This window comes from Dromiciops gliroides, chromosome 3, assembly GCF_019393635.1.
Source record: "Dromiciops gliroides isolate mDroGli1 chromosome 3, mDroGli1.pri, whole genome shotgun sequence".
In the NCBI taxonomy this organism is placed as follows: Eukaryota; Metazoa; Chordata; class Mammalia; order Microbiotheria; family Microbiotheriidae; genus Dromiciops; species Dromiciops gliroides.
In genome coordinates this window covers 149,362,578-149,375,405 of record NC_057863.1, presented here as the reverse complement: position 1 = coordinate 149,375,405, position 12,828 = coordinate 149,362,578, and the positions used below count along the sequence as shown (strand labels likewise).

General features: G+C 35.8%; 1 pseudogene; it reads right to left on the bottom strand.

Annotated features, from left to right (window-relative positions):
* Nucleotides 1-2,885: 2,885 nt before the first annotated feature.
* On the bottom strand, nt 2,886-3,568 carry LOC122745861 (annotated as a pseudogene).
* Nucleotides 3,569-12,828: the final 9,260 nt, after the last annotated feature.

Here is a 12,828-nt window from a genome sequence, read left to right as displayed (position 1 = left end):
GGTCACACAGCTAAGAAATGTCTGATGTAGAATTGGAACTTGGGCCTTCTTGATTTGAATTTGAGTTCTCTATTCAATGCATAACCTAGCTACCTAGGAATATAAAAGCCTAAAGAAATTACTTGACTTGTTTATGGTCCTAGAGGTAGAAAGGACAGAATTGAACCTGGTTTCTGTGATTTCAAATTCGGTATTCATTACATTGAAAAGTGACTCTGTCTCCCTTTTGCATGAAAGTAGAATGTCTATAGGACACTTCTTGTTCTCACAGGCCATCATGTAGGAGTAATGATTTATTCCTGGAATTTTTTTTTTTTTTGGTGACTTGCGAGAGTCACACAGCTAGGAAGTGTCAAGTGTTTGAAGCCACATTTGAACTCAGGTCCTTCTGAATCCAAGGCTGGTGCTTTACCCACTGCGCCACCTAACTGCCCCTCCTGTAATATCTTTTGAGTAACAAAGTTCTAAATCTCCAGACCACTCCTTGGGTCACGATCATCAATATCCTTCTTTTTTTAGAACAGGATATCTTCATGGGCAAAAACATTAAGCTTAGCATTACCTCCCAGGGGACATACCTTCCAACTTTCAGCAACTAATTGTTGTACCTTAGTGATTTTTTGTTTATTTGTCTGTTTTCTTTTGTTTCTTTTAGCTAACATGGATTTACTTTTCAGTTCCCATTCAGCTCAGTTTAGGACCTTCTCTGTTTTCCTTGGCATGTATTCCTTGTACTTTCCTACCAGTGAGACCTTTCTACTGGCAGGTCTCAAATTATACTTCCTCCAGATTTTGACCCATGAAATCTTACCTGGGCCAAGAGAGGAATGAGTGAATGAATGAATGAAAGAGTTACTTAATTAATTAATTAATAGATCAATAAACAAACCAACAAATAAATAAATAAATGATTAAAAATTTATATACATGCATGATTGCACTTAATTCTGAACATGATCACATACATTGTCAATATTTCAAGCACATTATAAAGTAATAATCCCTAACATTTTGTGAAGGGGACACACACACACACACAGATACACACACATACACACAAAGATGAAGATCCTTAAGGTGCTATATGATGCCAAATAAATAACCTAAGTAAGCAATCTCTGAATTAGACTGATCTTTTGCCTTCTAGCACTAGGTCTCACATATTGGTCTTCTAATATTGGTTCTCTCATAGTTATACTTATTTTCTTTTACAGTAGACTGTAGTGTCCTTGAGATCAGAGACCATGTTATAAACTAGTTTTTGTATCCCTCCCAATGGCTGATACAGTGTTAGGAACATAGATACTCAGTAAGAATTTGTTGAATTTCATTTTTGAGTAACAAAACATGAGTAAAAGGATACATTTTCAATACTAGTCTTCAGAAGGGATTGCTACTTCCTAGTCTTCACTATTCTCTACCATAGTGTTGACATTATTGTTTAATACTTTAGTAATTTGAATGGTAGGAATTTCAGTTTGGGTATGTAGGAGGGCAGAAGCATGGTGGATTCATGAAATGGGATTCTCTCTTTTTTTCTTTTATTTTCTCTTTTTTTTTTAGCATTCAGATTATTTTATTTCTCTTGGTGAGGTCAAAAAAAGTCCCAATTAATGATGTTAAGAGATGCCAAAGAATTTACGTAAAGGATTTTTTTTGAGAGACAGTGGAAAGGACACTGGGTTTGATCTGGTTTCAAATCTCACCTCTTTCCAATACCATCTATGTGACCTGGGGCAAGTCACTTGTACTTTTGTTTTTTCATCTATCACATGGTGGGAAGGGGAGAGGGTTCAGGCTGGATGGCCTAATGGCCCTTAAAATGTATGATCCTATCCTGAAATGTAGGGCTGTCCCCAGGCACAGTCTTTCATTGCCCCTGTATCTCTCTGAATTCAGTCCATGTGTTCTAGTGTTCTGTGGAAAAGGATCAAAGGTACGAAGGAGGCTGTTTGAGGGTTTCATTTCTTTTGTTTTTTTTTGTTTTGTTTTGTTTTGTTTTGGTTTGGTTTTGCGAGGCAATTGGGGTTAAGTGACTTGCCCAGGGTCACACAGCTAGTAAGTGTTAAGTGTCTGAGGCCAGATTTGAACTCAGGTACTCCTGACTCCAGGGCCTGTGCTCTATCCACTGCGCCATCTAGCTGCCCCTAGGGTTTCATTTCTTGAGGGGAATACCATTCACTGCTCCTCAGGTGGTAGCATGTTCTTGCCAAGTTCGCCTCCCCCAGTTTGCTGATTACCAAATACCCTTATCACTTTTTATGTCTCAAAACATACAAAAGGAAGCTAGAATTGTAAAATCTAATCTTTTGAATAAGGCAATATTTTCATAGTTTGGAATGGCTGACTTGTTATTGGTCAAATACTGCTTTAGCACATAATGTTCAGGGTTGGTCAACAGGCAGTTTTTAGACAGCTGATTTGGAACATCCCAGAAGTGAAAGACCCTTTATAAATGAAGAGTGCAAAGTGGTGACTCTAGTCAATGCCATGAATATTCTTCTACAAAGTAAAGAATGCTGTTTAAAAGCTACTCCTGGAACAGTTTCCTGTGATGCTGTTTTGAAATCAATAAATGAATGGTATAAACATGTTTAGATAGAGATTACAGAAAAGTCATTTGGAAATAAATCTTAATCTGAGAAATAGAAAGAATTCAATCACTTTCTACTATTAATTCAGAAGCACTCAGATATTCTCTGCAACCTAAAAATGACCTCAAAACTGAAAATATTTAAGATGTCTCCCATGATTCAGTTGTATAAAACTTTATACAAAATGAGGATCGTGTTCAAATGTACTGAAAATAATAGCTTTTAGAAAACATTCCTAGAATTGATATATGTGGAAACAAAAGATGATTTACAAAGATTTCTAGCAGAGCTCTAGTCATCATCAGAGTCAGAATCATATATTTTTCCTCAGATAGTTTTCTTTTCCAGGTTTATGAAGTTGTTTCCAAATTTCTTTTGGGTTTGAAATGGTGGTTCCATCAAATGTCCACAGTAATTAAGAATATCAGAACAACCAAGTCTCCCTTCTAAAGTTTCTGTGGTGAAATCATCTGTATTTCTTAGATCAGTAAAACCTACTACATAATCTTGTATTTTTCCATCTTTCACCAGAGCTAGTGTGGAAATAACTTGGCTACACAGTTTTTCACACAGGAAAGGTGCTTTTTTCCACATTGAGCTTCAGGAATTTGGTCTCCAAATGTTTCTTGGATAATATTGCCAAATGTTTATCTTAGTATTTTACATCTGAATGTGGAATCTCTGTAGAAACAGCAAACCACTTTTTTACTTTCCTTGACTTCCTGAAAAAAACTCTCTTTCACTAAGTATTTCTCTGTATTCACCATGTCCTTTTGAAAGCCATTCTTGTTTCTGCTGTTGTGCTTTCTTTAGTGCTTCAAATCTCTTTTCTTTGAGGCTCTCCCAGTCATCGTCATCCATCTGATCCAGTTTTTGTATCTCAGCATTCAACTTCTGTCCACAACATTTGTTGTCTGGAGCAACTGATTATACAGGACTTTAGCAAACATGTCAACAGATGCTTGAGCTTCCATTTTTTGGAATGTATTGTTCACTTCTTACAACTGAAATCGAGTCAATTGCTGTGATCCCCTCTCCCTCTCCCAAGAAGCAGCAAAGACTTGGTGGAAGGTCACTGCTACTTCTATGAAGAGGAATTCTCTAGGCTTATGCCACTTTTAACTTAAAGAATATTGGTAGCCATATACTTTTCTTATAAGTTAAGCTGGTTGTATAGGCCAACATAATGTTTTTTTTTTCTCCTACCTTGACAATCTCATCTCTGCCTCCCTCACTGGTCTCCACTGTTCCTTTGGCACAAGAAAAGAACCAAATATCCTTTTCTGTTAACTCTCTCCTTTTCATTCAAGCAGGAACCCATGAAAGGCCATGGCCATAGTCTAAGGAACTCTCTTAGTTAAACTTGGAGGACCTTATCAACAGCTGATCATAAGGTTATTATTTCTTTTTGGGAGGTGGGGCAGGGCAATGAGGGTTAAGTGACTTGCTCAGGGTCACACAGCTAGTAAGGGTCAAGTGTCTGTGTCAAGATTTGAACTCAGGTCCTCCTGAATCCAGGGCCAGTGCTCTATCCACTGTGCCACCTACCTGCCGCAAGATGATTAAATTTTAACAGTCACATTCATCCCCTTTTCCCATATCAAATATTACTTTAACTATTGATGTCATGGACATTTAAATCCTATCCATCTCATTAAGCCTGACTCAGCTTCCCCAAAGCATACTTCATTGGCTGTCTGTAGAGCCATGACATTTGTCAATGTTCATTTCTCTTATTTCTCTGTTCTTTTATTGTAATTCCCAGAATTATCTTAGGTGGCATGATCAATACAATGTTGGATTTGGCCTTGACATTTGCTGCCACTTATATTAGATCCTTTAACTTCTCATAATGGCATGAGGCTAATTAGGCAAATGATGCAAAAAGTGATTAAACAAAGATAAAAATTGTTTTCTAAATTAATATCAAAATTGTCTTCTCAATTTATTCTCCACAGGGGGGAGTGTAATAATATTACATTTTAGACAATGTTTCCATTTTTGTTTTTATTATATGTTTCATGTGTAACAACTGGACAATAACTGTAAAATCTCTGAAATATTCTGAATTTCCTTAGACATGGTTTTGAGACGTCTCATTGTTTTATTTAGTTATTGGCAAAGCTATGTAAAGTTGTGTTAAGAACAATTTTGTAGGAAACATTCCATCTGATTACCAGTATCTGAAACACCCAGAGACTTTAAAATCACACCCAAAACTCTATAGCTGAGGCTTGTTAGTTGATCATCAGCATCCACACCTGAAAGACTTTCACTACACAACTACACCCAGAGGACATCCCAAGAATCATCTGAGAATAGACTTCCAAACACTTAAATAGACATTTTCCTGTTTTCCTTTTCCTCATTGCATAAACTGTTTATAATATCAACTTACTAAAGGGGACTTTAGTTTTTACTTTAGTTTTTCTCTGTTTGTAATGTCTACCTGCTAAAGGGGAGTGCCCCCTTAAACATCTGTTAGTGCATTGCTCAATTTCTTTTCTCTCTTTGCATTACCTTTACTTTGTTGGTCATAAGTATCTGTAATTTTATTGCTTCATGTAGGGAAACAATGTTTCTTCAGGAAGCACAGGGGGAATGTGAGAATCAGGGTGCCACCCACTGCTGAGAAAGACATTGTGAGAACCAGGGCTATTCACCCCCTCCAAAAAAAAAGAATCTGTGTGACTAGAGTCCAGAAGCTGCCTGGTGTCTGGAAGTTACATCTAAACATAGACTGCCAATAAGTCATCTGAATCAATGGACCAGCCAATTAGCTTGGAGCTATGTGTGGGGACTGCCCTGCTTCCTGTTCCACAGGGGACTTCTAGAAGAGGTAGCTGAGGATCTCTCTTTGGTTTGGGAATGAGCTGGTGGTGGCAGAAGAAGGAAGGTAGCCAGGTTTCCTAACTTCCAGAAATTCACTCTCTTGGATAGCCTGATGAAGACGGCTTTCTCTCTCTCTCTTTGCTAACACCTAATATACTTTAATAAGTGCTTAAAAGTCTAAACTGTTTCTGAATTTATAGGTAAACCTTAGCTAATTCTCCCCCCACACTGGGGGTGGCAGATGAGGACACACACAATAGATTTTTAAACATCACAATATCTTCTTTTTTTTAAATAAACATTTTTATTTATAGCTTTGGGTTCCAATTTTTATCCCTTTTTCCCTCCTTCCCCTTTCTCCTCCCTGAGTCTGTAAAGAGTCAGATATGGCTTATACATGAATGATTATGTAAAACAACACCATATTTATTATTTTGTACAAGAAAACTTTATTAAAAGAAAAAAATGAAAGAAATGAAAAATAGCATGCTTCAGTCTGTTCAATCAATATCAATTCTTTCTTTGGAGGTGGATAGTATGCTTCATCATTAGTCCTTTGGGATTGTCTTGGATCATTGTATTGTTGAGAATAGTAAAGTCATTCACAGTTTTTCATCAAACAATATTGTTGTCTCTGTGAAGAATGTTCTCTTGGTTCTGCTCACTTCACTAAATGTTATTTCATACATACCTTTCTATCGCTTCTAACTATAGGACTTCTAAATCTATGTCTTTTATCCAGACCATGCTGTTTTGCATATTCAACTACATACTGCATAGGTCTATAGGACATCTTACTCTCACTTCAATCTCAAAATGTTTGAACTAAAATCATATTCTGAACTTTTCTATTTGGCACTTGACCTTCAAAATCTGGATCCAGGTTTACTGCACATTAATCCCCTGACCTCCTTCTTGTATCCTGTATTCTATATTTGATCTCCCATTCTACACCTCCTTCTCAGGTTTACATCTTGGGATACTTAATGTTCTTTAAGTTTAAGCTCAAAGTTTTCAAAAGACCTTCATTAGCTATTTTTCCCCATAATACTTTTTTATTTTTTACTGATTGAAGCCTACTTTTTAAATTATAAAAGTGTTTTTATTATTTTCCAGTTATATGTAGAGATAGTGAAAATATTTGTTTTTGTAAGATTTCTAGTTTCAAAATTTTCTCCATCCCTCCCCTCCTTTCCCCCTTCCCCAAGACAGCAAGTAATCTGATAGAGGTTACATATGTACAATAACATTAAAAATATTTCTGCATTAGTCATGTTATAAGAGAAGAATCAGAGCAAAAAGGAAAAAAAAAACAAAAAAGAAAAACAACAGAACCAAAAACAAAAGACATAGTATGGTTCAGTCTGTATCCATATTCCACAGTTCTTTTTTTTTTCTGGATTTGGAGAGCCTTTTCCATCATGAGTACTTTGGAACTATAATGTATTGTTGTATTGCTATGAAGAATCAAGGCTATCACAGGTGATCAACACATAATGTTGATGATACTGTGCAAAATGTTCTCCTGGTTCTGCTCATATCACTCATCATCAGTTCATGCAAGTCCTTGCAGATTTCACTGAAATCGGGCTGCTCATCATTTCTTACAGCACAATAGAATTCCGTAACATTCATATACCACAACTTGTTCAGCCATTCCCCAATTGATGGCAGCCCCTCAATTTCCAATTCCTTGCCACCACAAAAAGAGTAACTATAATTATTTTTTTTGTACATGTGGGTCCTTTTCCCTTTTTTATAAACTCTTTGGGGAAAAGACCCATTAGTAGTATTGCTGAGTCAAAGGGTATGCACACCTTTATAGCCCTTTGGGCACAGTTCCAAATTCTTCTCCAGGATGGTTGGATCAATTTATAGCTCCACTAACAATGCATTAGTGTTCCAATTTTTCCACAGCTTCTCCAATATTTATTATGTTCTTTTTTTGTCATCTTAGCTAATCTGATAGGTGTCAGGTGGTACCTCAGAGTTGTTTTAATTTGCATTTCTCTAATCAATAGTGATTTAGAGAATTTTTTCATATGGCAAGAGGTAGCTTTGATTTCTTCATCAGAAAACTTCCTGTTCATATCCTTTTCAATTGGGGAATGACTTGGATTCTTATAAATTTGATTTAGTTCTGGATATACTTTAGAAATGAGGCCTTTATCAGAAGTACTGGCTATAAAAAATTGTTTCCCAGCTTTCTGCCTCCCTTCTAATTCTGGATACATTGCTTCTGTTTGTACAAAAACTTTTTAATGTAATCTAATCAAAATCATCCATTTTGTATTTCATAATATTCTCTATCTCTTGTTGGTCATAATCTGTTCTCCTTTCCAGAGATCTGAAAGGTAAGCTATTCCTTCCTCTTCTGATTTACATATGGTATCACCTTTTATGTCTAAATCATGTACCCATTTTAACCTTATTTTAGTATAAGGTGTAAGGTGTTGGTCTATGCCTAATTTCTGCCACACTATCTTCCAGTTTTCCCAGCAGGTTTGTCAAATACTGAGTTTCTATCCCAGAAGCTGGAGTCTTTGGATTTATCAAACAGTACATTACTGAAGTCATTTACTATTGTGTCTCCTGTGCCTAACCTATTCGATTGATCCTCCACTCTATTTCTTAGCCAGTACCATATAGTTTTGATGACTGCCACTTTATAGTAGACCTTCGGATTTGGTACAGCTAACCCACCTTCCTGTGCATTTTTTTCCATTATTTCCCTTGATATTGTTGACCTTTTGTTTTTCCAGATGAATTTTGTTATTTTTTTCTAGCTTTATAAAATAAAATTTTAGGTAGTTTGATTGGTATGGCACTGAATAGGTAAATTAATTTTGGTAGAATTGTCATTTTTATTATATTAGCTCAGTCTATCCATGAGCAATTGCTATTTTTCCAATAATTTAAATCTGATTTGATTTGTGCGAAAAGTGTTTTATAATTGTGTTCATAGAGTTCCTTAGTTTGTCTTGGCAAGTAGACTCCCAAGTATTTTATATTGTCTACCATTACTTTAAATGAAATTTCTCTTTCTCTTGCTGCTGGACTTTGTTGGTCATGTATAGAAATGCTGATGATTTATGTGGATTTATTTTATACCCTGCTAAAGTTAATTGTTTTAAGAAATTTTTTTGTGGATTTTCTAGGATTCTCTAAGTATACCATCATATCATCTGCAAAGAGTGATAGTTTTGTTTCCTCCTTGCCTATTCTAATTCCTTTTTTCTCCTCTGATTGCTAAAGCTAACATTTCTGTTACAATATTAAATAATAGAGGTGATAATGTACATCTCTGTTTCACCCCTGATCTTACTGGGCAGGCTTCTAATTTATCTCCATTACATATAATGCTTGCTGATGGTTTTAGGTAGATGCTGCTTATTATTTTAAGGAAAGCTCCACCTATTCCTAAGATCTCTAGTGTTTTTATTAGGAATGGGTGCTGCATTTTGTCAAAAGCTTTCTCTCCATCTATTGAGATAATCATATGATTTTGGTTAGTTTTCTTATTGATGTGTTTGTGTTAATAATTTTCCTAATGTTGAACCAGCCTTGCATTCCTGGTATAAATTGAATCTGGTCATAATGTATTTTCCTGCTGATCACTTGCTATAATCTCCTTGCTAATATCATATTTAAGTTTTTGCATCAATATTCATTAAGGAAATTGGTCTATAATTTTCTTTCTCTGTTTTAGCTCTGCCTGGTTTTGGTATTGTAATGATTGGAATGATGCCACCTACTGGAGACTTGCTGTGGGAAAGCTCCACCATGAGGAAAATGCCTCAGAGGCATTGTGGCTTTTCCTTGGCGTCAGGAAATGACGTTTGCTTACGGGTGCTGTCTATCAAGGCTACCAGCCAATCAACTTGAGGAGCCTCCTATTTTCTGGGAGGAGACAGGAAGGAGGAGAGGGAGCCTACGTGGAGAGCTAGGGCACTTTTTGGTTCCTGATTTGGTGGTGGTGGTGGCAGAGGACTTCACAGGAAATTTGAGGAAAGATAGGAATGCCAGGCTGTTGGAATTCTGTTCTCAATCTTTTTCTTTCTATTTTCCAATATACCCTTAAAAACCTAAACTCGTTTTATCAGTGATTTTAGTCAGTTTCCCACAAAACTGGGGGAACAGATTAGAATCCACATTTAGAATCTTAAATTACACAGTTACTCCCAGAAAATAGGAGGCTCCTCAAGTTGATTGGCTGGTAGCCTTGATAGACAGCACCCATGAGCAAACGTCATTTCCTGACGCCAAGGAAAAGCCACAATGCCTCTGAGGCATTTTCCTCATGGTGGAGCTTTCCCACAGCAAGTCTCCAGTAGGTGGCATCATTCCAATCATTACAGTATCAACACCATATTTGTGTCATAAAAGGAATTTGATAGAACTCTTTGTTCACATATTTTTCTAAATAATTTGTACAATATTGCAATTAATTGTTCTTTAAATGTTTGGTAGAATTCATTTGTAAACCCATCTGGTCCTGGTTATTTTTTTCTTAGGGAATTCATTAATGGCTTGTTCAATTTCTTTTTCTAATATGGGCTTATTTAAGGATTTTGTTTTCTCTTCAGTTAACCTGGGCAGTTTGTATTTTTGTAAATATTTATCCATTTCATTTAGGTTGTCAAATTTATTGGCATACAGTTGGGCAAAATAGTTCCTAATTATTGCTTAAATTTCCACTTCATTGGTGGTAAAATCACCCCTTTCATTTTTGATATGGGTAATTTAGTTTTCTTCTTTCTTTTTTTCCCAATCATATTAACCAATGGTTTATCTATTTTATTGTTTTTTTTCATAAAACCAGCTTTTAGTTTTATTGATTAATTCTATAGTTTTCTTGCTTTCAGTTGTATTAATTTCTCCTTTAATTTTCAGGGTTTCTAATTTAGTATTTAATAGGGGATTTTTAATTTGTTCTTTTTCTAGCTTTTTAAGTTGCATGGACAATTCATCCATCTCCTCTTTCTCTTTTTTATTGATGTAAGCAGGTAGAGATATAAAATTTCCCCTAATCACTGCTTTGGCTGCATCCCGTTGATTTTGGTATGTTGTCTCATTATTGTTATTCTCTTGGATGAAGTTATTGATTGTTTCTATGATTTGTTGTGTGACCCACTCATTCTCTGGAATGAAATTTAGTTTCCAATTAATTTTCAGTCTACCTTCCCATGGCTCTTTATTACATGTAATTTTTATTGCATCATGATCTTAGAAGGATGCATTTACTATTTCTGCCTTTCTACATTTGACTATGATGTTTTTGTGCCCTAATACATGGCCAATTTTTGAAAATGTGCCATGTACTGCTGAGAAAAAGGTATATTCCTTTCTATCCCCATTCAAGTTTCTCCAGACATTTATCATGTCTAACTTTTCTAACATTCTATTCACATGTTTAACTTCTTTCTTATTTATTTTGTGGCTAGGTTTATATAATTCTGAGAGTGGAAGATTCAGATCCCACACTGTTATAGTTTTTCTGTCTATTTCCTCTTGTAACTGATTTAACTTCTCTAAGAATTTGGATGCTATACTACTTGGCACATACATGTTTAGTATTAATATTACTTCATTATCTATAATAACTTTTAGCAAGATGTAGTTTCCTTCCTTATCTCTTTTAATTAGATCTATTTTTGCTTTGCTTTATCTGAGATAAGGATTGCTACCTCTACTTTTTTGACTTCAGCTGAAGCATAATATATTCTGTTCCAACCTTTTATCTTTACTCTGTTCCAAATATGTTTCTTGTAAACAGAATATCGTAGGATTCTGGTTTTTAATCCACTTTGCTAATTGCTTCTGTTTTATGGCAGAGTTCATCCCATTCACATTTACAGTTATTATTACTGTCTATTCCCCTCCATTCTATTTACCCCTTTGTACTTTCCCCCCACTTCTTTCACCCTATTCTTCCTAAGCAACGTTTTGCTTCTTACCCCTGCCTCCCACAGTCTGCCCTCCCTTTTATCACCCCCTCCCTTTTCTTTACCCTTTACTCCCTTTTTCCCTCCCTTCTATCAGTGCCCCCCTTTCTCCTTACCCTTTTACTTCCCTAAAGAATATGCTAAGTTTCTTTATCCAAATGAATGTATATGTTATTATCCCTTTGAATCAAATCTAGTGAGAGTTAAGATTGAAACAATGTTCACCTCTCCCTTATTTCCCTCTATTGTAATAGGATTTTTGCACCTCATCATATGATGTAATTCACTCCATTCCAGTTCCCCTTTCTTCTCCCCATAAACTCCCTTTTTTACCCCTTAATTTTCTTTATATCATAACATCAAAGACAATTTATATTTATACCCTCTGTATATAATCCTTCTGTCTGCCCAAATACATATACAGTTCTCAAGAGTTATAAGTATTATTTTCCCATGTAGGGATGTAAACATTTTAACCTTATTGAGTAACTCCCCCCCCCCACTCCATTTACCTTTTTAAACTTCTCTTGAGTCTTGTATGTTAAGATGGATTTTTCTATTCAGTTCTGGTCTTTTCATCAGGAAACCTTGAAAGTCCCCAATTTCACTGAATTCCCATCTTTTCCCCTGAAAGAGAATGCTCAGTTTTGCTGGGTAATAGATTCTTGGCTGCAATCCAAGCTCTTTGGCCTTCCAGAATATCATATTCCAAGCCTTGCAATCCTTTAATGTTGAAGCTGCCAGGTCCTGAGCAATCCTGACCATGGCTCCATGATATTTAAATTGCTTCTTTCTGGCTTCTTGGAGTATTTTCTCCTTCACCTGATAATTCTGAAATTTGGCTACAATATTCCCTGAAGTTTTCTGTTTGGGGTCTCTTTTGGGAGGTGATTGGTGGATTCTTTCAATGATGATTTTATCCTCTGATTTTATAATATCAGGGTAGTTTTCCTTTATAATTTCCTGGAATATGGTGTCTAGACTCTTTTTCTGATCATGGCTTTCAGGCAGTATAATAATTCTCAAATTGTCTCTCCTGGATCTGTTTTCCAGGTCAGTTGTCTTTCCAATGAGGTATTTCACACTTTCTTATAGTTTTTAATTCTTTTGATTCTGTTTGACTGATTCCTGGTGTCTCATGGAGTCATTATCTTCCAACTGTCCAATTTTAATTTTTAAGGCATTGTTTTCTTCAGTGAGATTATGCACCTCTCCCCCCCCCCCCCAATTTGGCCAAATGAATTTCTTAAGGAATTGTTTTCTTCAGTCAATCTTTGTGCTTCCTTTTCCAAGCTGTGGATTCTTTTTTCATAATTTTCTTGTGTCGCTTTCATTTCTCTCCCCATTTTTCTTCTACCTCTCTCAATTGATTTTGAAATCCTTTTTGAGCTCTTCCCAGAAGGCTTTTTGTTCTTGAGACCAATTCATCTTCCCTCTTTAGTCTTCACATGTAGGCA